We start from the raw sequence: 26,718 nt of genomic DNA on the forward strand, positions 1-26,718 counted from the left end.
TAAAGTAATAATCTGTGACATTTTACTATAAATAAACATCTGTTTTGCTACTCTCCATCACTGATTGAAAACAGTAGTGACTTGACTTATGCTCAGCTCGAGAGCGCTTTTACAATCGCTATTTCTGAACTCCGAGCAGCAGGCATGCTACATCTCCAGAAGGAACAAGAGTGTTTTGTTTGGAATAAACAGACAAAAACTGTCAGCATGAGCAGCGATAAACCACCACGGCTGAACAGACAAAGAACAGAGCACCACCTACAGAAACTTCTCGGAAAAGGATGTCACAGTATTAGCCACACTATTTGGCCAATGATCCATGGGCTGTGCAGTGCAGCCACACAGAAGCAACAACTGGTTAACACCAAAGATGTTTAATTGTTTGAGGAATTTAATCAAAAGGCAAAGCTACAGTAGATCTGTTCCTACACATGTTATAAAGAATAGATCCCTATCTTTGTATAGATAAACAGGGAAAAAATAATCCATGACAGAGATGAAGGAAATAATGAAACGAAGAAATAACTTATGTAGAAAATGGAGAGGACAGAGGACTTAGAACAGAGAGAGGGGCCATAATAGAATGGCTGCAAACAGCAGCAAATCCTCTGGCAGAGAGGAAGAAGTGATGTGGAAGTCCTGCAGCCGTGCCACTAAGCCCCCGCCGCAGATTAAACCGTATAGTAGTAGAGGGGGAAGAGAGACAGATAGGGGCGCAGAGAGACAGAGGGGAGAGAGAGAGCAGGGGGAAAGAAGGAGAAAGAAAGAGAATAAGAAAGAACTGCAGTGGGAAAAGAGGGCTTTGTGGTCTGGCACCCGTCTGCTATGTCAAACCAACATGCGTGCCATGGGGGTGGAAGAAGGAGAGAGGGAGGCGTAGGAGGAGTGGGAAAGAGACGGGACAGACAATGACTGGAGAAGAGAATGGGGGGAAAAGTGAGACAGACAGTCGATAAACGCAGGGAAAAGACAGAGGGAGAGTAAGAGGAGTGAAACGGGAGATTCAGATGGAATGAAGTGAGCAGCAGAGCAGAGAGTTTGGCCCAGAACGTGTGTGGCTCATCTCCATGTGTGCGCGTATGTGTGTGCGTGTAAATGTGGTTGGAAAATGGAATTGTTGTGGTTCTGCCTGGCTCCTTCAGAGTGTCTCCCTCTGATTGGAACATGGGGGGGTGGGAGGGGGATCACCCCGACCACAAATGATCTCTTTCTTTCTCTCTTTCTGATTCTCTCTTTCCTCTAATTTTGTCTGCACCTCATACCCCATATCTTATACTTCTCTTCTGACAAACCCAACACACACACACACACACACGCACACAGGGAGATACACACAAACACATGCACACCAGGCGTACAAGTGATAAATATGGAAATCCGATGCCAGTGTGCCTCCGTTATGGAATAATAACCACAATATTGGCGAAAATGTCTTGGAGGGTGTGCCTGACATGCATTGCTACTACAACGCTTTGCTCAAAACAAAAAAAATATATATATTTAAAAAAAAAAGGGAAACACAGAGGCAATTTTGCACTGAAAAATGGAGAAAGACAGCAAGAGCAAGCAAGCAAGAGAGAGCGAGGGAGACAAACGGAGGGAACAAACCTGTCTAAACAGAGAACAGAAGAAGGGAGGAAAGTCTTAAGCTAAATTTTTAATATCTCACCATATGCTCCTCTCCACAGGTGAAGACATCTTTGCTATTAATTACCAAGTCACAGCCTGTATGTGGGTGTGTTTGCGTGATAGATGGATCAAAAGGGAGGAAAGGGAGAGAGGGATGAGTGACAAGACAGGGAAAAAAGGCAGCAGCGGAGAGAAAGCGACGGAGGGAGAGACAATGATATGGACAAACAAATCGATAAACAGCAGAGAAGACAGAAATACACGTTATGGCTTAGACGAAAACGCTGGAGAAGGACAGGAAAGTGAGAGCGGGAGGCAAGCCAGAAGACGGACAAAGATAGAAAAAGACAGAGAGACAGGCAGGCAGACAGACAGAGACAGAGACACGGGCGGACAGACAGACAGATGATAAGGGGAGTCGGAGATAGATGGGAAGCTCTCCCCTCCAACTGCCAGGTGAATCAATAGCGTCGCTGTGCCTCCTCCACTCCTCCTGGCTGCTCGTCCACGTCCTCCACTCCTCTCGGCTCGACATCCTATCACTTTAGCAGCGGCAACACAGCTGGACTTTGGCTAACTGTAGCGGTAGCAGCAGCCTCCTGCCTGCCCGCTCTGACTGCTGCAGCCTGTTCTCACCACAAGGCTCTCTCTCAAAATAGCCTCTTTGAAAATCTTTACATGTGCAGTCATCCTCGGCTTGAATTTGCTTCTTGTGAAGTAAGCCCCCAAAATTGCCATTGCCATAGTGAATAAAAGAGGTAGATGTGTTCATTTTCTCGCCTTACTGAATGACCAGGCCCAGAGTACGCCAAAGTGCTCATGGCAGGATAAAAAAGTGTGATAAATAGTGTTTGCGGCCACGTTGCTGTCCTGCTTAAACCTGTTTTTCAGCGTTTTTTTTATTTTTTTATTTTGTTGTATTCTTCTGTTCTGTTCTTGTCTGTCCTGTTCTGCTCTGCTATGTACTGTTAACTGCCCTGTCTCCTTCCTGGTCAAGTTCTGTGGTTGTAAGATATACAAGCTGACCCAGGCAGCAATTTGGCATTGTTGACCTGCTCCTGTCCTCCTGGTTTAGCCTGTGTTAGGCCAGGCTGTGGGAACCAAAGGGACAGTCACTATAATTACCAACTCACTCATAACATCCCTGACCTCAAGAGCACCTCTCTTAACCCGACCCACCCCTCTGGGCAGTGACATGGACATTCACTAACACACACGTACACATATGCGCAGGCACGCCTGTGTACATGTATGTACACGCGAATGCACACATGCGCTCAGAAACATTCAATACACAGACATGTACAGTCACGCGCACACACACAGACAGTCACCAACCCACCCCCACAAACAAACGATCTTAAATTTTTTTTTATCTTTGTGAGGTCATTCTGTTGACTTCCATTCATTTTTAACAGCCCTCTAAAGCCTTTCCCTAATCTTAATCATGGCCAACACAAGCCAAACCCAAATCTTTCACCCTAACTTTTACCAATGAGCCAGAATTTGCCTTTGCAGCTATGGAAGCTGACCAAAATGTCCTCACTTCCCAAAAATTTCCCCACTCTGATAGTTAGAAATGCATTCTGGTCCTCACTATGTAGCATTTACAAGTACACACACACACACACACACACAGCTGGCTCTGCAGACGCTGGCATCCATCACATCTTGTGAAACTTAATCTTTCTGAGAGCTGCAGTGGCATCCACACACGCACACACACACACACACACACACACACACACACACACACACAAGATCAGCTGGGGTAAAGCACTTGTTCATCCTCGGCCTGACATGCGACAAGGCACCTCTGACCTGGTAGTAGCAGGCTGGGGTCATAAAACAGGTTGTGTTCAACATGCATACCCAGTGCGCTTAAACACATACTGTGCCTCAGAAGCATTTCTCCCAATGAATAATGTACCAACTTGTCAGAACTATATGTCAAATGAATCCTAAAACACCGTACATCTGTTTTAGAAGACAATGATCACCTGAATTTTGTTTTTCAATGTCTTTAAAAGAACTTTGTCAACCCAAAACTTTATTACATTGGAGAAAGCTGCATCATTTTTTTTTTTTTTTAAGATTGTACTGTCAATCATTTTGTAAGTGGAGACCTTTAAAGCAAATATAAAGATGGATGTCTAATTTTGGAACCTCTTTATGTAAGCAAGGTTGACTCTGTGCAGGTTTATCACAGTAACATGAATAAAGTTATTCAGCAAAGAAACTGGACACACACATCATATGTGCATCTCACTCTTTCTCTCTCTCGCTCACACACACCACACACACACACACACACATCTAATTGCTGTTTAAGTACTGGCCTAATTGATTTGTAAGCTAGTGTTTGAGTGAGTCTGTAATGCTGCTATGGACAGCGTTACAGAAGACTGCTGACTACTGTCAAACACACACACACACACACACACACACACACACACAGAGAGAGAGAGAGAGAGAGAGAGAGAGAGAGAGAGAGAGAGAGAGAGCCTTCAGGCGCATTACAGCACATTACATTTATTGAGTTATGGCAGTGCCATAAAGAGAAGCATATGAAATGCCAAGTATATTTACAGCAAAGATGTCAATAGACCTACTACAAACTGTATGCTGACTACACCACAGGTGAAACTACATCATACTATGTAGAGTGATAATAAGGGCATGTTACTATTATCTAAAATTTCTCATTTCACACACCTTTCAACAAGTGAGAGAGGTGGTTGGACATCCAACAGGATGAAATTCAGTGAATCACATTTGCCATTCTAGCCCACTGCAGCCTACTTGAGTTACCAACTGAAGAGGTTCATGCTGTGCTCAATAAATACACAGGCAGGAGATTGAACACAGCTTAAACCGAGTAAGTGACAGCCATTAATAAATCCTAATGCATTGTGTCTGCGCACCATTAAATGTCCAGTCTTGTGTGCACCGGTGGCAGCCGTTCAGTCGTGAGAAAACACCTCTGAGCATAATTTCAGGGGGGCACCAAGCCCCATGGCACCAAACCGGACGGAATGGAAGCGGTGTGCAGCCCACTTTATCTCTTATCAACATTAACAACCTGGTTTCAAGAACCGCCTTTGCAAAAAAAATAACTGTAGTAATCCTATAATAAATTGTAGGAAGGATAAAATGCAGTTGCCAAAGAAATTTGACTATTTTGTCGTGTAAATGGAAAGTGCAATAAGGTCACTAACGAGTGCCTCATACACACTATAAATCCCTATAGGAATATACCAGTAAAGCCATAGGAGATTAAAAAAATCTATATTCATGATAGCGCACAGTAAGGTCACTATAAACTCACAGAATACCACAGAGGCACTCCTAAATTAAGACATATCGCAGGAATATTTTAATGATGTGCCGGATGAATATAAAACCACGACTACCATCTGAAACACCTCAGTACATGAAGCAATTCTTCTTACTAGGCAGGGCAGGTGAGGCGATATGAGGTGTCAGTCAGATGATCTGACGGAAGACGGAATGGACTGCACACCTCTGATCGGATAAACTCAGATGCGTATGGGCGCTTTGCACGGGAATGCATTATCGCACAGTAGCTGTCAACGCGCCGATGCGCAGGCAAACAACAAGATAAACTCGACAAAACGACTAAAGCAGCCTCACCATATCAGCATCCTGCCCGGTGCCGTCGTTGAAAACCCCGGGACTCTAAATAGGTTCAAGTGCTCCGTCGTCTGCCTGGGTAACATCCACAGTGGCTGCAGCCGCTCTGCCCAAATAATCCAGCACCGTGCGTCTGTTTTCCTCCCCTCCCCTCCTCTCTCTCTCTCTCTCTCTCACTCTCTCTCTCGCTCTCTCTCTCGCTCTCTCTCTCGCTCCAATAATTCCCTCCCCTGTGTGTGTACGACTTGGTGAAGTATAGCTGCAAAATCCCCGGCCAAACGGGCTGGAATGAAGTTAGGGACATTTAAAGATGCAGACGCCGTGCGTAATCCCTGCGTCGTTTTTTTTTTTTTTTTTTTTTTTTTTTGTGCGGGGGGGAAGTCTATAGTGTCGGCTACTGTAGTGCGGTCCGGTTTCCTCCCTCATCACTCCCTCGCCCGGTAAAAAGCTGAAATTGTCCCGGTTAGTTTGTTCAACAGAAATGAATGAATGAATGAATGAATGAATGAATGGATGGATAAATGAATTTAACCAATACATACAATGTCAATCTGGACGACTGTCACATACTAAGTCACACCATATTTTATTAAATGGCCCATGCAGCAACCTCCACTTCCTTCCCAGTCCAGTTTCACTTGTTTCAGCGTCAAGTATATTGAAATAAACACGATCGGTCGAGCCGTATTAAGAAAACGACACTTAACTGGTGTGAATTTTTGGAACAAGTTGATTTGCATTGGAAACGAGTGGAATTATCTGCGATGCATTGGCAGACTTTCCCCATTTCTCCGGTGAAAAATAAGATCTGAAGTCTCAATGGTAAATTAAATCACTGGTTAGGATTAACAGTTTTTGCAGGGAACTAAAAAGGGCTCAGGGGAATAACATGAGCGGTTTGCAGATAAGGGAGGGAGGTGGGGGCAATCACAGGCAATCATAGGCACAATTTATCTTTGGAGCCAAGAGGAGTCATTTGAATTCTTGATCTCGGCTTGTATTGGAACAGCCCTTTCAGAAAGCGGAATAAGGCCTGGACAATTCCGGTTATTTAGGCCAGTGGTTTCCAAAATGTAGTCTGGGAATATCCAGGGGTCCTTGAGGAGTTCAAGGAAGCTCCAAGGGTCCCAAGTAAGGGGACTATAAATTATTGTGTTCACTTGACAATGAACTTTGCGAGAATGACAGCTCTGATTTAAAAGTTTCTCTCTCCCAGCTGTTATGACCTAAATTACAATATTGACAGTTATGTAATTCTACATAAAATTATAACTAACATCAAAAGTATTCTTATGAGGCTGCTTGGGAGCTCTCACGGGCCTGCAAGTGTCTGTCTGTGTACTGTATGCATGTGAGTGTGTTTGTGCCTCGTGTGTATCACGGTATGTTTGTCTTGGTTGACTTTTGATGTAATTGGATGCATCAGGATTCTGTACACTGAATGGATATTTGTACAGTAAATTGGACAGACATATTTCTTGCAGGTGGCTGCAAATATGGTGTAACCAATTAATTGCAAAACCAGTTTATCCAATCAGCTACAAATGTATGTAATCGCTGACTGAACGGATGAATTTGTCCATGAAACCACATGAAACCCATGACACTGGAGAAAAGTGACAGTCATACCGCATCTGGAGCTTATTTTGATCAAATTATGCGCGACTGGAGATGTGCTGTGCTGGATGTAAAGTGTATGTTTGGTGCGTGTTTTACCAGGACTGTCTGACTTCACGTGTAGGTTGAGAAAGAGAGAGGCAGCAAAAGGAGAAACAGAGAATGAAACCAGTTTTGAATCTTCAGCACACACACACACACACACACACGCACTTATCTGGGTGTGCTGACCTAGAACAGCAAACACAATCAGTGGTGCAGCAGATTCCCATCAGTGCAATGTAAATGAGATGGAGGAGCGTAAACGTGCTTTTGTTGCAGAAACTCCTCAGCTCAGTGGGTAGTACAGGAAAACACGACCTCAGGCTGGAGATACACACACGCACACACACACATACACACACCTTGAGATGTACACACATACACCCATGTACACACACAAGATTATATACAGTAGTCATATACAGTACACACATGCACAGATGAGAATGTGTTCACTTATACATGCAAAGGCCTGCAAGCATGAACACACATATGCATACACACACACACACACACACACACACACACTCACTCACACACCCAGACAGTAAGAAGATAATAACTCAGCACATTAGAGATAAGGAGGCTTGCTATCGAGATAACTTGACCGGCTAAAATAGAATCTAGAGCTCTATTTGATGGGCCTCATGGCATAGCACCTCACTGAGCACACACACACACACACACACACACACTCACAGCAGCAGCAAAAGCCTACAGTGCTAGGGCAACACAGAGGTTAAATGCCTGGCTGAAGAGCACATCAATTAAGTTGCAGCATCTTCCTCCACCACTGTTGTATCCCACTGATTTTTAACCTCACCACTTCAATGTCAGCTCATATTTATTCATTTCTGCACGGACCCATCCTTCAACTGATCCTGTGTCAAATATGCATACACGGGTGGGTTCAATGTTAGAATGTTTACACTCTGAGAATAAGTGCTGTATGTGTATGTGTATATGTGTGTGTGTGTCTGTGCATGTGTGCATTTGTATGTGCAACACATGATCATCTGCACACGTGTTCACTCGGGTTCACATTAAGCCTGCAGGCGTGCAGCGCACCCTGTCAGCCAATAGATTTATCAGTTTACAGTGTTTCCTAAGTCATGCATAACGTGTGTGCCTCCTGAGTGTTGTGCATCTGCAGTCACTAACTTCGGCCCTCTTATCAACGTCTGTGTAAACCTGGGCGAAAACACAAATTTCGGCCAGTGATCAGTTCAAAATGTGTCCCCAGTTTACCAGAAGGCAATTAGTAACTGCAACAGATGAGGGTTATTGACTGAACTATTTGAGTTCTGTGTGAATTCTCTGCAAGGTGAAATAGACTAAAAAAAAAACAAAAAAAACTCCTGGCTTTTGCAATAACGTGAAATTATTTATGATTAGCCCATAAAATTAAAATTCCCTTAGCTTTTAAGAAAAAAAAAAAAAAAAGATTGAACATTGTCCCAAGGAAACCGCTCCAAAAATCTCAGATGGGATGTGTAGTTAGACTACCAACCCTCCCTAACACAGAAGTGTTGTCTCTGCATTCCTTGGACACCTTGGGAATGACAGGCCCGCTGTGTCATACAATACAAGCAGAAGATGAAGGACATTTCCAAAAAACAAAGGAGATTAGGGCACACAAGAGGTTGCTAAATTCCATTTTGTGAAAAGTGAGGAGGAATGACAAAGAGAGGGCAGGAAAGAGACGATACCCTAAAGCAAACTCGAAAACATCAGGAAACTCTGCAAATGAGTCCTTGTTTTATCGCCTTGAAAGGTCTATCTTTGTATAACAAGTGACTTATGAGAGGGTTGCGGAGCGAGGCCTCATCAAAGCCATGACATTTCATTAATTGCCTCTGATCTTGGCTTCACAGAGAGCTACAGAGCAGTGCCATCCACTTGCAGTGACACACACGCCTAAATCATTGATGCTATATCATTAATGGCCCACACACACATATATATATACTGCATGCAGTGCTGACAGACACGTATAATGTAGTGTGTGTGCATATCTGGCAGACAACTGCTTTAGGCAAATGCCTGCCAGCTTTGGTTGCAATGTTTCAGCATCAACCAATCAAAAATGAGGAGATTGGTCAGGTGACTAGACTGTCAAATAGGCCTATTGTTGATAACCTGTTGATAATACTAGGTGAGTGCAAATTCTAAAATAACTCATCTGTTAATCCAATAAGAAATACAAATGAAGTTCAACAGCAACTAAATTATGCATTGTGATTTGTTTTATGCATTTAATCTAACTGTTCAGCAGTTGGCTGCCAGTATACCACATTGTTGTATTGTAGTGTTTGCTACACAAGCCTATAATACACATGTTACAAGAGTGCAGTGCATAACCTTGATAAAATTATTAAATATATTATAACCTTTTCAGTGGAAGAGACTGAGACCAAGATGGTCTATGAAGACTATCAAGGAGGCGGTGTTCAACTGAATTTCAATTCAATTCAATTTCCAGCTGTTAAAGGCAGAATGATGAGGATTTTCCCGGAAAAAACAATGTATAGACTCACACAAAACAAACTCACTGCCCTTTGGCCAGTGGGTGTGTAGAACCCAGCCAATAATTTCGCGCAGTGCCAGATTGATAACATGACATTAAATAGTAGGCTACAAAGATCACGGACACGCACCACAGAAAACTGGAAATATAGGGAGAAGAAATGCCAAGCAGACAAAGCTCATCCCACAACAAGAGTGAATCTGGGGCTGGCTTTCACCCACTGGCGAGCACTGAAGGAGAGAATGAGGATGAAGAATGATGCTGTGTTGACCAGTTTTCTGTTGGACAGGGCAATTTTTTTTCCTAGGATGGCGACGTCACACTTTGGGTGGTCATTTCATTCTGTCTCGCTGCTGGCAGTCAGCTAAACCAGGGAGGAGGGGCCAATTTCGGATGTTGTGTTTACAAAGCGCAACAAATACTACTCTTTCTGCCTTTAAGTTTAGTCATTTAATATTGCCCACTGTCCTCTTTGCAAATTTTGCTCCACATTTGCTCAAGTCTGTCCTTGCCAATTTTGCTTGATTTCTCTGGTAACCATTAGCGCACTGGCCAGTATTGGAGCTGGCACCTTCTACTCTTGCACCTGGCCGGTTGCAGACAAAATCTCATAGAGGTGCTAATGTGACTAACAGTGCAGAGTTTTGTCTGATAATCAGGGGGAGAGCAGAGGGAGGGAGGGCAGGGGAAGGGCTGGTGGTTGGTTGACCTGTATGGACATGATATCCATATCTCTTATCATAAGTATGGGTTAAAATACGGGGACAAACAGGGATAAGAAGGAGTTATTATACACGTTATTTATGTCCTCCAACCTCCCAGTGACTTTGTGGTGTTTGTGTTTGTGTGTACGCGGCAGAGTCACAGAGAGTGGAAGTGAGGAAGCGAGAGGAAGAAAGAACGCCGCGGAAGAGAGAGCAGTCGGTGCTAAAGAAGCTATTATTGAAGAGTAAGAAGCCTGTATAGGATGATGAACATCCAGCTCGCTCTTTTCACATTGAGGAAATTGCATTCGGGAATATTGAGCTGGCTGGCATGATGAAGTACACAACCCCTCCTCCACATATGCATGCACGCAAACACTCACTCGCACACACACGCACATACTTTTATGGTAAAAGCAAAACAGAAAAGATCACATTTACAGTCTCGTAGTTACAAGCTCACATCACACACACCCACAGCCACATACACACACAGTGAAGGATCTCATTTAGTCTGTGTGCATGGGTTGGATGAGCACTCCCTATCTACACCATCTATTGAAGGAGCGGAAATGAGAATTGGTGCCGCAGGGAGGCAGAAAAAGAGAAAGAAAGAAAGTGAGAGAGGAGAAAGTGGTGACAGAGAGAGGGGGAGACAGAATGAGAGAGAGAAAAAGGAGAGAATGAGAAATATTCTCACTGAGAAAGAAAGGCACAGGAAGGGGAGGAAAGAGAAAAACGGGAGGGGGAGGAGGGGTGGCGTCATCCATTGCACTATAGTATTTATTTCAAAGGCTCTTGCTGATCCTGGTACAATTCACTCTAATATGAAAAGCACATCAGGATGCTTTTCCAATAATTCATTATTGTAATGAATTTGGAGTCAACAGGTTGCAGACAAATGGCAAACAGACAGATCATTAAACAGGGCTGCTGACTCAATCAAAATGAGTGACAAATGACAATCTCACTAGCTATCACATTAGTAAAAAGCAGCAGGACTGCACTGCATTGCAAAAAACACTCATGTTAAGCAATCATTTACTCTTGCATTTAGTGTTAAAATCTTGTTTTTTCTTAAAACAAGTGAAACAAAAATCTGCCAGTGCGGAGAGATAATCCCACTTGTTTCCATTTAAGCAGTTTTGCTTGTTTCAGGAATTGTTCTGGGAACATGTTTAAATATGAAATAACAGCAGAAGAGCAAGTAAGCTCAGCCCACTGATATAAAGGAAAATTACACTAGAAACAAGTTGATTAGCATTGGAAACAAGTGGGATTAAGAAAGTTTTAAGAACAAAAACAAGATTTTAACACTAATTATGAAACTTGATACTCTAAGATGTAGTGTTAGTGCTGTGGATCCTCTAGCCGTGTGCCTATACCCAGAGAATGTATAAAGAGATGCGATAAGCAGAAATGTTTATGTAATTTTAATGAGGCAACAAATGCAGAGCAGACCTTTTGTGTCTTTGTGTGTCTAAGTACAACATGCATTTCTTGTAAAAGTATGTTATATGTCATATGCATGTCATATGTGAGCTGATCTAAAGAAGGCTCTGTTGTTCTCTAAATTAATCAGAAAGAATGAATGCAAATACCACACACACACACACACACACACACACACACACACACCATGACATTGATATAAACTACAAAGGAACCTGCCAGTTAAATACTGCATGTGCTTGATTGGCAATTATTTCCACACACAGAACAATAAAGGCAGGCAGCCAAATAAAATACAATTAACGCTTAACAGACATAGAAATGCATGAGCTCGCTCACACACACAAACACACACACCTACACATGCACACACACGGGTCATGGAGAAGTGGCTGTCACTGTGATTGGTTCCTGCTGCTGAGGGTGAACCCACAATAGCCAATTATCTGTCATTATACACCACAGCAGCTCCTGCGGTCTGGATGCCTCTGCATGTATCTGTGTGTTTGTGTGTGTGTGTGTGTGTGTGTGTGTGTCATATCGGGTGAGATTGGCAAATTGCTAGTTATACATTTCAGCATATTGAAAGAAGAGAGGGAAAATGGAAAGGAGGAGGGAAAATGCAGAGGGGGAGGAGGTAGGGTTGAGAGGAGAGAGGAGGAAGAGGCCAGGCAGAAACACAGAGTGTGAATAATAAAGGAAGAGAGACGGAGAGATTGATGATTATATTTGACAGTGGTAGAAAAGATGGGATGACGGGTAGCCACAGACCTCCAGTGAGTTGCGTGCTGGTGACAGATGTCTGGTGATCATGACATGCCCGATACGGCAGGACCGCGGTGTGGACTGCCACAGATGTACTGTAAGCACCGTCACTGTGCGACCAAATGAATGTGGGAACATCTGTATGTCCAGTGTGTGGTGATGGGTGAGGCGCTGTACCACATGGCAGTGTTACTGTGCCTTTCAGCCCTGAGAACACTCAGCAGGCCTGTGTGGCTGGATTTCAAAGTGGAGTCCAGGGAGCCCCAGGTGTCTCTGTGGGGGCTTCCACAGGTCCAGGAATAGTTTCATTTCACTATAATTTAACGGCAGCATGAGTAGGAGTTTTCCTAAAAAACAATTTATAGACTCATACAAAAATAATCCCTCTCAATCATCACTTATGAGCCACTAGAAGTGTGTGTTGGTGTTTCTGCAGAGGCCCTGCCCTCTGCCTGGACTTTCTTGGTTTGCTAAGCTCGGGACTCTGGCTAGCCTTTGGGCCGAGGGTGTGGAGCTCCCACCAAAAACAGCGTGCAGTGCCAGAGTGATAGCACAACATCCAATAGGAAGCTTCAAAAATGACACAGCTTATGACACAGACCCCAGAAAAAAGGAAACACAGCGAGGCGAAACACCAAGCAATGTGAATCTGTGGTTGGTGTTCACCCACTGGCGTGAAATGAGGGTGAGGATGAGGGTGAAGAGTGGCACGGTTTTGGCTGGTTTTCTGCTGGACAGGGATCTGCCGGTGGGAAAAGTTTGTGTGATGTCACATTGTGGCGCGTCATCTCATTCCATCGCCATCCTAGAAAATGAAAACTTGCTGCCGTGGTTAGCCTCGCCAGGGAAGACGGGCCAACTTTGGATGTTGTGTTTGAAGACAGCAACCAACAAATCCTACTCACTCAGCCTTTCATTAATAAGAAATTATGATACAAACAGACATTTGAATGTTTGAGTTGTTAGTTTAACATTATATTTAATCTGAACACTTCAAATCTATTTGCCATTTCTCAAGTGTGACATCTAAAAAAATTTAATTTGCTTCACACAAACCAGAATCTTTTCAAATCAGAGTCCCAAAAAGGAGAAAAACACTTCAATTGGAGGTCTGCAGTTTAATGAAAGTCGACTCGAAATATGAAAGTGTTTGAAAACCCCTGTGCTATGACATCTGTTCTGGTTTGTTACAGTGCACTGCTTTCAATTCCGCGATTTGTTGAAATTAACAAGGTAGATGGTGAAGAGGTGAATTGTTTCCTCTCTTTTTTCAGTGTGTGCGTGCGTGCGTGTGTGTGTGTGTGTGTGTGTGTGTGTGTGTGTGTGTGTGTTGGCAGGAGGGGTAGGGTTATTGTTAATTAGTACTGTAAGCCCTCTTCACAGATGCAAAGCCAACCAAGGTGGTGGAAACCCTGTGACATCCAGAGATGGGAATTTTACTCCCCTATTTTTCAGTCTCTAAGTTAAAGGTAATTCTCCTTCTCCGTCCTTGCTGTGGAGAGTATGAATAGGGATGAATGGAGAGGGTACAGAGGTGACAATAAATTAGGCTTACAAGGCTATTGTTGAATATACTTGAAGAACAATCCATCCCCACTGATAAATATTCTGCTTTTCAGTCGAGTTCTTACAACTAGAGGCTTTGAAGAGAAATCTCTTGGTTTCACAGCACAGATAATACTTTACCTCAGCAGACACTGTCACTGCAAAGTCATGGCATTTCATATTTTGTGAGCTTAGTATTAAAAGCTTCTGTCTGACTTCTTCTTCTTTTTTTTAAATCCAAAACATATAACCACATATTTGACTTCACGCATCTACCTATTCATTTTCCTTATCCAGTTATTTCATTCGTCATCCCAGCATGCACTAGGGGCGAACGTCAGAGAGGTTCAGAGGTGTGACGGCCCAACTGCATGTCATTTCCTGTATTGTGCCATGTGGCTTCAGTGAGCAACAGGTCCGGGGTCTGATCACTCGAGAGGTAAGAAGATGTATTTAAGTATAAATTATCAGAGAACAAAGTACAGCACAGATCACCTATCTTAATAAATATTTGAAATTATGCCTTATTCTTATTCCTCATGGTCGCTCAAGTAAATGTTGGACCCGTTGTTGACAAGCCACAGATCTTTGGAACATTTTGACACTAAAGTGGCATTTTTAAGACAAATAAATCAGGACAAAAGTGAGTTTGTTCGAGACCTGCTCGAAAAGGAAAAGGAAAAGGAAAAGGCCAACCACACCCATTTAGGACATCAAACCATTTAGGACTTATGGGTTATTTAAGTCCTCAATTCACCTGACCAGCATGCCTTCAGACTGTGGGGAGGAAAACTGGGATTAACCGGAGTTGAGATTGAATCCCAGGACCTTTTTTCATGTGAAGGAACAAAACAATCATTGAGACGATATACCCACTGAGTACAGTCTCACAAATAATTAGTTGAAGGCTTGACATTTTTAAGCTTAAGTGTATTAATTAGCACTAAAAATTTATTGTTTTCAATGGTTTTCCACTAAATGTATTTTCACAAAATTTGCACTCAAAAAGGCATCTGAGGTGAATGAACAAAGCTGTAACAAAGCTGTTGTAGAGACGTAAGTATTGTATTTTTGCACTTTCATATACACCTGTTGACTTTATATTGCATTTTTGAACTGTATATATCACACATACTGAGGATGATTAAAAAAACAAATATTTGGAGGATTAGTTATATTTTGAAGCTACAGTATATGCATTCATGGTGAAATGAAATGTTTGTTTTTCAATTAATATGTGATTTATTTTCATCACTGGATGTAGAAAACATCATAGACCTAAAAACTGTGAAGTCCTTCCCATGCAGGGAGAGGCCTTTCAGTGGATACTGGCTGAGTCAAACAAATGGTGTTACTGTGGAGGGATTAAAAAGCGGCTTTCACACATAAGAGTGGGAGCAATCCAATCAGAACACAACCTCAGGTTTAATTCCTCCTGCCCGGATTTGATTGACTCTTCAACTGCACCCGCTTCCCCTGCTAGTGTCAACAAATGGTAGAAATACCAACTGCTAGCTTGTTAGCCCACCATTATTTACCAGCCTACCATTAATTATATCAGAGGAGGTGAGGGCTTGCAAAGTGCTTCAGTCCAATATAGTGAAGATGTCAGATGTCAGGCATTGACTTTCTCACATCAGCTCTACAACCACCAGCCTCCAGTGTGTAAGCTTTTAGCAGGGGAGCTCTGCAGTGATGTGTTGGCAACAAAACACTGGTTAACATATTTCTGCAGTGCTAGTGAGACACAAAGCTCTTTCAATTCAAACCATATATATAATACAAACCATATATTTTCCCTGCAGTTGGTTGGTCTTGCCAGAGTCATAACAATATCTTTAAGCCGACAATACACAGCACAACTTACACGCAATCTGTTTTTTTTTTTTTTTTTTTTTTACTGTTATATCACCAAAGCCATATGGAATATTCCAAATGATGATGAAATCCCAGTTCATGATTTTTATTGGATGTAACTCCGAAAGAGCTCAGTTGCATGCAACCAAATTGCATGAAAGAGTCTCACATGTTACCTTGGCTGTACCATGAAAGCAGCAGTATACTTGGAACAACATTAGATGAAATCTCGGTAGAAGCACCAGAGAACATGTCAGAAAACACCATTGCCAGTGTAGTCAATATGAAATACGTCTTTTAAAGCAGAAAGAGAGAGAGGCGTGCACATTTGGCTTGAGGCAGTGAGACAGACAGGCTGGGGACAGAGAAAAAGTTGTAAAGCGCATCTGGGCAACTCCTTTCCATACACATTCACTGAGCTGATTTGAAAGACAAGACACAGAAAAAAACTGTGTGTTACAAGTTTAATATTGACTGTGATTTTTTGTCTACAACAGGACAGTTCCATAAAATAATGATGTCACAAGTGGAGGTTGGTTGGACCCAAATGCAGGAGCAAGCAGGCAAGGAACTCAAAGGACAACAAAATCTTTAATAAACTCTAGGGAAATGCAGGAAGCACTGGGAACACAGGAATACATTCACATAGCAAAGACAATGACCCAACCATGAACAGAACTGAACACAGGACTTAAATACACAAGAACTAATAAGCTAACAAGACACACCTGGGGAAGGGGCTGGAGCACAAGACAGGAGAACACAGAGGATAGGCTGAGGAAAACGCTGGGAGGGATCAGGACAACTAGGAATAAATGACAGACTCAGGGCAGATGTGGAACTGGGAGGGGCAAACAAGACACAGGTGAAAACACTGATTGGAACAGGGCAAAGGAACCACAGGAAAACAGGAAAACGAGTGCAAAAACACATGAAACACAAAACCAGGACAAATGATGCTTTTACAGGACATGTCAGTTTGGGAGTCTAAACGAAACTACTGAATTAGCCTATTGCAGTCACAGACAGACATATGCATGACAATGTATAAAAATAAAACGTAACAAGGAAATTCAACAGATGAAGTGCAGCATCTAGGAACAAGAGAAGACACAGAAGACAAAGTTGGCCAAAGGGGCTTGCACAGTGAGCACCAAAAGACCTCAAGCACCTGCAGGCCTCATGATGTCACTCTGCATGGCAAGACGTCTTTTTGCCGCAAAAGTTCTGTGTCTTACCACGTATGCTGTTGCCTTTGGGGCAAAGTCCAAAGTCCAGTGGAATATAGTGTTGTAGACCACAATTTCTCAAATGGGGGTACGCGTACCCCTGGGGGTACGTGGAGGAACTCCAGGGGGTACGTGAGATTTTTAAAAATTATACAACATGTAGATCTGATCGAGCAATTTGATTGGTGAATTAGATGTTTAGAATGTGCTCAAATGAGCATGGCAGCATGGCTAGCCGTACTCAAATGAAAAATACCTCATCACTGAAAATATTACTCCGCCTACATCTTATTGCCCGAGTCTGTGTGGTTTCCATGGCAACACGAACATTTCCCTGAAACCCGCATCAAAAGCCGCTGTCAACTTTGTTAGTCTGCATAATGGACCGTTTTGTTGTCAATTTTGATTTATTTGGCGACCTAAGTTTGGATAAATGGCTGAACGAGGAAGACGAGACAACAGAAAAAGGAGAGATACGCGAGAGTAACGAGTGAAGAGCTGGATCAGCTGGAAAGGTCAAGAAATGAAGCCGGTACGGCCTGGTCAACGTCTTGGGCCATCAAATGTCTACAAGACTACCTGAAAAACACCGGGCAAAAAGCTGATTTGATGACTGTAAGTAAAGAAGAGCTAAACAAGATCCTCCGTGAATTTTATGGAGCTTTCATTTCTATAATAAAGAGAATGAAATGCCTCAGAGTAAGCACCATGGACAGTACCGGCTGAGGCGGATTCAGCACCACAAACAGTACTGTTACAACTATCAGCCCATGAAAAAAAATATTTTTTCCAGCGGATATTCTAGTTACAGCATGATTGAACTAGCAAAGCAGTTTTGTGTTGCTATGTGTGGTATTTATTCCGTTTTGGGAAATCACGATGTCTAGAAAACATGATAGGCCCAAGTTGGCTTGCTGACAAGGACTAGTTAACGTCAGATCTCATGTATTTCCGCTGAAACGGAGAGAATACTAGCAAAAGACTTTTATATTTAAGATAAAATAAGATAAGATATTCCTTTATTAGTCCCACAGTGGAGAAATTTCAAAAGATTTGAGAGCGAAATGCCCACAGTATGAATACATTGCTGAAGTTGGGGGTACTTGGCTGAAAAAATATTTCATAGGAGGTTCTTCACTGAAAAAAGTTTGAGAACCACTGTCGTAGACAATGCAGTCCCTGAAACGCCATTTTATTACAGTTACTGGCTTTTAGGAATCCTCAGATCTTGGTGGATGATAATGACAATGCTCAAGAATAACACTAAATACTTCTTCTTTTCTTTTCTTAAAGATTTTTTTCAGCATTTTATGAGTCATGATGGAGAGAAACAGGAGAGACAGGGCAGACGGTCCGGGCTAGATTCAAAACCACACTGCTAGACTTAGTATTACATGGTACGCGCTCTACACAGTGAGCCATAGCGGCCCTTTATTGTTATTATTATTATTTTTGTTGTTGTTGTTGTCATTTGTAGTGTTATTCTAGTGTTACAGAAGCGTTTCATTTTGAATATTACAGAAAAGATGGAAAATGCACACCAGCTGGAATGTCAAACATTTGCTGCTCTGTATCTCGAGGCTGCACTCTATCCAGATAGAGCCTGATAACTCTGCGCTTATCATCCTGAAACTGAATGTAGAATGTCTGCTGGTGAAGGTCGTAAGTCATTCAGCAGAAAATTGAAACGCGTGCAAATTAGAAAAATACTCTTTTTTCACCCGGACGTGAAATCTCTGTAGCTTTCAATTTCTGCCATTCTGGTTCAACAAATGATTGCTAAAGCTTCTTTGCTGCCCTATTGAACTGACTTCATATTTAAGCCTGAATAGTGCTCAGTCATGACGCATGGGGCCTAAGTCATCATACCATCCACCTATGAATAAATCCATCTTACTGTACATCCTTGATACACATCCAGTGTCTGTCTCTCTGTGTGTGTGTGTGTGTGTGTGTGTATGTGTGTGTGTGTGTGTGTGTGTGTGTGTGTGAGGTATGACACTGATCTGCCCCTGCCTGTTTTACAGCTATGCTTGCATAATCCTCATCCTAATCCACTGGCTGTGTGTGTATCTGCGTGTGTATCTACGTATGTGTGTGTGCATTTGCGTCTCTTTATGTCTGTCTGTGTGTGTGTGTGTGTGTGTGTGTGTATCGCATGGTATTTAAGCTTTTGGCTTTCAGAGGCCCCCTGTTTCCCACGCCTTCCACACTATATGTAACACCATAGATAGCCCTGCAGTCATCCACTTGTCTCCATCAAACCACTCAACACAATGGGCTGGACACAATCACTCTGTCAATAACCCCCATAACCATTTCAGTCAACAGAATAAACACAGTGAAAACAGAATGGTTGGGGGTAATATTAAATTTAAATGAGAGATGTACGATGGGTGTGATGACAGGGGAGATGGCTGCAGTACTTGAGATGGAGAGAAGTGAAGAAAGACAGACATTAAAAAAAGGGTTGGGAAAGAAAATGTACTGTAGGGAAAGGAAGTGAGGAGGCAATAAAAAGAGAAAGCAGGAATTAGGGTAAGACAGCAAGAAAGAAAGAAAGAAAGAAAGAAAGAAAGACAAAGGGGAACAGCTAATGAATAAAAAACAGTTCTGCTATGTGTTAAGGGAGCGGTGTTCAACACTGAATAGAGAGAGGAGTAAGAGGTTGATGAGTGGGACCCTCAGCAATGATAATCCCATTAGGACTGCACTGCCTGCTAAGCTCTTGACTCTAATGAGTGATGTGTGTGTGTGTGTGTGTGTGTGTGTGTGTGTGTATGTCACATGTGCGTGAGTGTACAGAGTGTGTGCGTACATGACTCCTTCTCTGGCCATCCTAATTATCAGATGTGACTCACGTGAGGGTAATTACAGCATCTGAAACAGTGGGAACAAGGCTACGAGTGACCCAGATATCTACATGGACGGACGAACACACACACACACACACACACACACACACACACACACACACACTTGCTCTTCCTTTCTCTGGCTCTATTGCACATACACACCTCACACAGACTGAGAGAAAGACAGAGAGAAAGGGAGCGGGAGAGGGAGTCAGAGGGAGAACAATGTTTCCCTCAGACTGAATTAGAGAGAGTAGAGAGATTTGGGAGGAGCTGTCGGGAGAGGCTCTGTCAGCCGGCTTCAAGCTCAGCCCCTCTTCCTAGTAAGAACTAATCTGGCTGCTCTCTGTTCTCTGTCATATCTGGCCATGGCTCTACAGCACTGTGGTCCGCTTCCACAGGCAGGGATTAAGCTCGGCTACCCGAGACTAAATTCTCTATTGAAGAATCATCTAGGTGTAATCCCTGTGTGAAGCCAGCCCTGTATGGTACAGCACATTATATCTCTCACAATGGCTATTATACACAGTGGGCTGAACACACTGGAAGGTACAGGATACAACCATTTGGATGTTTTGCCGTCTATTTGGAGCGGGGTGGGGCCTCGGGGCTGCGTTAAATTGTTACGTAAAATGGAATAAAGTGGAATCGGTTCACTTGAGGTAGCCTCATGGGAACATATCAAATAACTGGAAGGGCTGACAGCATATTTTTCACCTCAGTGATTAAGATATTAAATGTTTAATACATCCTGTCTCATATATTTTTTAAATGAGCTCTTCTCGCAGCTTTTCATATCTTGCATTGGCAAACTAACACTATTCTATTCCGTTCTATTCTATTCTATTCTATTCTATTGAGTCCTGTTGTTTTCTTGTTTTCCTCTGTTATATTATGTTGCATTCTGCTCTCTTCTATTTTCTTCTTGTTTTCTTCTGTTTTCCTTTACTGTATTGTATTATTCTATTTTACTCTGTGCAGTTCTGTTGTTTTCTTCTTTTTACTTGTTGTCCTCTATTATATATGATGCCGTATTAGGACCATTGCAGGGAGAAAAAAAAAGTTTATAAGAATTAGCTCACATATATATGAGAAAAAAAAAAATCCTAAAAAATCTGAGATTATAAAGTCACAAATATATGAGAAAATAATCACAATGTTATCATAAGCATCCGGACTTTGAAGAGACATTGCTGTGACTTGGGAATATTCAGAAGAAAACAATACTGGGCTAAAATCACGAGCGTTAAAGTGTAATGTTATGAGGTCAGCAACTGCAGGCCTGACACACGGCAAGCAGCAGCAGCAGTGTGTGGTTGATCCAGCCTTGCAAAGTGAAGCAAGGTTGTTCCTTGGCTGAAAAAGAAATAATAATAACAGTCATAATAATAAAAAAAAAAAAAATGTTTTTCTGAGTTATTTCTCATAAGTTTGTGATTTTAGTCTCAGTATTTTTGATTTTTTTCTCATGTATTCATGATTTTTTTTCTTGTGAAATTACAACTTTAATCTTGGAAATTAAACTTTTTTCTCTACCTTAACCTTTCTGTTCTATTCTATTGTGCCCTGATGTTTTTTCTGCTTTCTAGGTTTCCTCTATTCTATTCTATTCTATTCTATTCTATTCTATTCTATTCAGTCCTGTTCTTTCTTCTGTATTCTTGTTTTCCTCTGTTATATCTATTATATAATGCTGTATTCTGTTTACTTTTTTCTTCCATTCTGATCTTTTTCTTCCTGCTCTATTCTCTACCTTTTCTGTTCTGTTCTCTGTTTTTGTCTCTGTTCTGCACCCACATAACACAGACAGGAAACAATCACTACAACTGAACTCCTTCTTTCTGGCACTTGAAACCATACGCAGCTTTACTATCAGTGTTTTCAATGCGTAGGGAAGCATGAGACATTTCTCTAGGCTTGTAACAGTGTGCATAACAGCTCCATTGACATGTCGATTTAAGTGATAAGTGATATAGAGTGAGACCCACTCATTGTGTGCGTCTATGGGGCAGAGCAGGCTACCCTCAGCCCACGCTGTAGTCATTACAGGCTCCCTGTCTCAGCTGCTCCTACGCAGACAGGATGTGTGTGTATATGTGTGTGTGTGTGTCTTTATACATGATTGACTGGGAGTTTGAGTGAGTTATCCTGATCAAATTCCCAATTACACAGAGGAGCGTCTCCTCAATATCGTTCTCTCCCCGCCTTGCAGCACGAACACACAGACGTGAAGACGTGTGCATGCGCAGGTCGCCCGCACATAAACACAGACACACACACACACACACACACACACTCATAGCCCTGAGGCACCAGGCACTTCATTTCCTATTCCACCCCCTCTCCTCATCCTCGGCACCCTCATATTCCACTCTGGCCTCCCCAGCACCCAACCCACAGTCACTATAGCAACCTCATACAGAGCCACTGACTGGCAACCAGAGGGCTGACCATGTCTGTCAGAGCACCAACAAACACAAACTCAAACATGTTTACCATCACATAGCGTGTAGTGATGAAGCGCACTAACATACACTTCCACTCACAATCAGCCAGTCCCAATTAATACACCTGGACACATTTCACATGAGCTCACACACACACACACACACACACACACACATAGACAGACACACAGTATGCGCTTTAGGTCAAGGGCATGGTCTTACCTTTGCTCATGGTTCATCCTGGGACATCAAGTTTAAAAGTGGGAGCTGAAATGGAACAGGACAATATTTTTCATGTGATGTTGTGCCATCTGCACCCTTGATCTATCAAAAAATATTGATTGGTTTTCCCAATGTTTTTCTTGGCCGGGAAGAATAATATGTTTGAGAATCTGTCTTGGAGGAGACAGAGAGATAGATGAAGGGGTACCTGCTGAGGGACTAGTGGCTAAAATGGGCCAATCTATACAAATACAGAAACATGCCTGCTGGGTATGCTGCTTTGCTGCCACCTGTAGACCACAACGGGTATTCCAGCTACAGAGAGTCCACTGCTCATAAAAAAACAGCACATCCCTCTCAATCAAACTTATCGCATTGTGAAAACTAAGTTAAGGTTATCGAGCTGTGAAAATTAAATAAGGTCTGTACAGTATGAGGGATTGCAGCAGCCTTGCAGCACTTGACTGTTCCATATGCAGCCTTTGCTATCATCTCATTTCCTGCAGTCTACATGAGACTCCTACTGAAGCACTTCCCTCTGCTCGGTGTACTAAATGTATCTGACTACTCTTCCAAATAGTTTCATGAAATCTTTTTTTCTCTTTTTCTTTGAAGTTTGCTGAAGCAGAGGTATCTTGATACCAAAAATGAGTCACACACAACTGAAACTCCAGCGAGCCTCGGAAAGGAAAGTGCCACTCAGAGCAGCGCGCAGCCTATGTGCAGCCTCTGCATCTTTTAACAAGTCGAAGAGAGTGAGCGAATGCTTTATATTTAGAATGGTGACGCTATGAGAACTTGAGTACTAACATGAGAGGAAAGTTCAGCGATGCGTTGAAGAGCCGCGCGTTCAATAATGTATCAGAGGTAGCGTTTTAAAAACAGCTGGGGATCGCCGCTCTGTCTTGTCCTGTCCGCCTGTCTGTCTCTTTGCATGTCTTTCCACCAGTCTGTCCACTGCGACGGCAGCAGATTTGCGGCTCCTGTGGGGAGCTGATGTTTGGTTAAACTTTCATCCTGTAGACAGTGGCTTCACTCGCTCTTTCTGTCCCAGAGGATGAGTCTCTCTCTCTCCTTCCCCTTGCTTTCTTCTGCTTTCTCCCTCTCTCTGTCCTGCTCTGTGGACATGGCACAGCCTTTTAGCAGCATAAATCATAGACAAATCTGGCCAAGAGCAAATCTGCTTCTGACAGCAAGTGAAGACTGTATGAGTGTGCGTGAGTGTGTGTGTGTATGTGTGTGTGTGTGTGTGTGTGTGTGTGTGTGTGTTAGTGAGATAAATGTACCTGTTTGGACCTACCTGTATCAATACACTGGTCCACTATGCTGCTTCATCCTTGAGGAATGAAAGAGTAAGAAATCTCCCCAGAATTCTCCTGCAATAATGAGAGACAGAGGGAGAGAGAGAGAGTAAAGGGGGGTGCAGAGGGAAAGGAGAAAAGGAGGAAAAGGATTAGGAACAGATTTAGCCTTTCAAAACTCAATACTCTTAAAGCCAACTCCGGCTTTAAGAGTGTCTGCTTGCACTTGCCCTTGTGTATGCGTCTGTGTGTGCGAGCATGCGTGTGTGTACGCGTGAAAGCATTGTGTGTGGTGTGTGTATGAGTGCGCATTTTTACATTTTATATCCAGTATTCAGAACAAAGCTTCCAATGTGCACCCTGAGTTCAACTCTACTGCAGCTGGAGTTCTTCCAAAAGCAGGTCGGGTCAGATGGGTAGCCCCAGCTCAACTCCTATTCTGGGGGCTTTTAAGGCTTTTAAGGTTTCCATGCTGGCTACTCGCTAGCTGTACGGGCTGTGAGGGGATGAGCAGCTGAAAAGCTGGAGTGGGAAAAGCATCCGGCATCTCAAAATGATAAGTACACACTCTGACAGATCAAAGGGGTTGCATTAGGACACGTGCGCGAATACCAGCACAAAGGCGTGTGAAACGCAGACGCAGAGAAAGTGAGAGAGAGAGAGCGAGATAAAGACATACACACACAGATGTTACTCATCCACGTTTTGTGAGTGCAGCGTACAAGGATCCTAGCGCAATGACCCTTTGCGTGTCTCCTGAATTGTTCTGTCCTCTGTGGAGTGCGCCAGAGTGCAGCAAGGTGTAACAAAATGGAAATCACTCTGTACATGATGGGTCTCAGGATGGATCTCAAAGGAACATGGGCAGTGTTACATTTCTTTTTTCTTTTTATGAAGTCCATCTTCTGCTGAACTTTGAAGCCTTAGACAAAGTTAATAAACCTCTACAGCAGAGCAGGGATTTGTACAACTTCTCAACAGAGCACCTGATTTGAACAAATATGGTGTTGATACAACACATAAGAGGTTTTGTTTTAAGCCCTTACCTATAGTATATTATCCTGTGCAGGAGGTTGGGACAAATTACTGTCATAGTATCATGAAATGCAATAAAAACAAAGAGGATGAGAGGAGATGCTGTTGATTATGACGATTCTGCCACTGGCAACTGGACCAAGGTGCAGTAACGCAGAGTCACCACTAGTCTGTGCTGTTACACCACTCCTGTATTTGTGCTGCTGACCGACTTACTAAATAAGGGCAGAGACGATGATGGCAGCATATATTATCTGCAGGATCTTTTGATTTAAAGACCATGAGTGACTTAATTATAGATGAAGACGAGGATATGGGTCAGTGCTGGTGCTTTCCTTAGCTTGTAAGCAGTTTTTCCTAGGTCATAATGGCAACATCTCACATGTAATATATGCAAAAGCCATTCACAAAATCTGTCTTTCTACATCTATAATAATATTATGTAGGCCATACATTTATAGATAGAGCATATAGATTGATGTGCTCCTCTAGCTTGCATGTATGTGCAGAAAATATGTACACTGCATGTATGAAAAGTGGTTCACACATTATCTTCAGATAATGACACATTCTTCCCTGTGTTCCTGTCCTACTGCAACAATCTGACAAAAGCTGGTGAAATCAGCAGGGTAGAGAGGATGGTTATAAGCATCAGTTACCCTCTGTTGCGGGCGCCAGTTTCCCTCTCTATCTTGTTGTTTTCCTGTTGGGTTTCAGTGCTCCCTGGTTGGAAACCACCTTGTTAGAGAGAATGTGCTTCACCTGTGCTGGCCCAGCAGAAGTAATTAAAGCCTCGCCAGCCTTATGCAGGGGAGGAAGAGTTTGGAAAGTAGATCATTTGAAAAGTAGATGGTGGTGCAAGCAACTTCGCTGCGGTTCTTCCACAATAAGCCGGGTGCAAGTTATGTTTATCCTGTTGTAGGTGGACAAGGCATTTGTTTCCTCCCCCATTTTGTGTTTTTAGTTTGTTCGTACAGTTTGTTTGCTGGGATAAATCAAGTGGCACCCATGGTGGAAGTCTTTTAGAAGCCCCTTTTAGCTGCTTTGCATTTCTCAGCGAGGGCTCCCATGGGAGTTCTTCAGAGCCTCTTTTGAATGCATTTTAAGCTGATGGCTGGTTGAATTGACTCTTCATTGAGCATCAAATGTTGATGGCAATTTGAGGGGAATACAACTTTGTTTACTTAGCTTTGACATCACTTTTTAGAGGCTACAGCTGGTGCAGCAAAGGCTTCAAGGCAAAGGGACATATTTTATAGAGACTTTGCCTTCACGTAGCACCCTTTTCACACCATCAAACCAAACTATTTATGCACCAAGCTGGACAGCACTGGCCCAGATAATTTCTGAAGTCTAACCCTAACCAGGACAGCTCAGTGGAGCTCAGCGCACTTTGGTTTGGCTTCACTCAGCATGTGTGAAAAACTCTTCTTAGGTATCTGTCAACTGAATTCACCATCAAGGGAAGTGGGTAAGGAGGCCATGAGAGTGGGCATCAGACCGGGTATCAGATGACCCTCTTTTAAGCCCTACTTTAAATTTAGTGCCACAATAGCACCGTGCATAAAATTGACATGATTACCTACAAACTTTTTCCGGAGGCAACCCCTCTCCATCGGCACCATTTCTATTGACTATGGGAAAATATAAAAAAGTGTGGAATATCTTAAGGACATATGCTTAACAGTGGTGGGATTTTCGAGAAAAAGTTGTATTTCAGTGGCAAATATAACTTGTAAACATGTTTACTCTATCGAGGTGTGTGTACCGCACTGATTAAAGTTTGCCCTGAATATTACAGAGGTTACAGTGGGTCAAGTTAGCATCAGGGACCTTC

The 26,718-nt window shown here is 42.8% G+C and overlaps 1 protein-coding gene across 7 annotated transcripts in view; it reads right to left on the reverse strand.

The window, feature by feature from the left end:
* The window catches only part of ptprdb (protein tyrosine phosphatase receptor type Db), a 91,091-nt gene extending 85,625 nt beyond the window's left edge, over window positions 1-5,466 (reverse strand). For 2 of the 7 annotated variants that reach the window (XM_030065126.1, XM_030065117.1), the window contains exon 1: window positions 5,284-5,466. The gene's annotated coding sequence lies outside the window, so the exon portion shown is untranslated. The remainder of the gene's footprint in view (window positions 1-5,283) is intronic. The other 5 variants (XM_030065171.1, XM_030065135.1, XM_030065163.1 and 2 more) reach the window with 3 other exon arrangements.
* Between the last annotated feature and the right edge of the window lie 21,252 nt (window positions 5,467-26,718).

Source organism: Myripristis murdjan, chromosome 1 (genome assembly GCF_902150065.1).
Source record: "Myripristis murdjan chromosome 1, fMyrMur1.1, whole genome shotgun sequence".
Classification (NCBI taxonomy): Eukaryota; Metazoa; Chordata; class Actinopteri; order Holocentriformes; family Holocentridae; genus Myripristis; species Myripristis murdjan.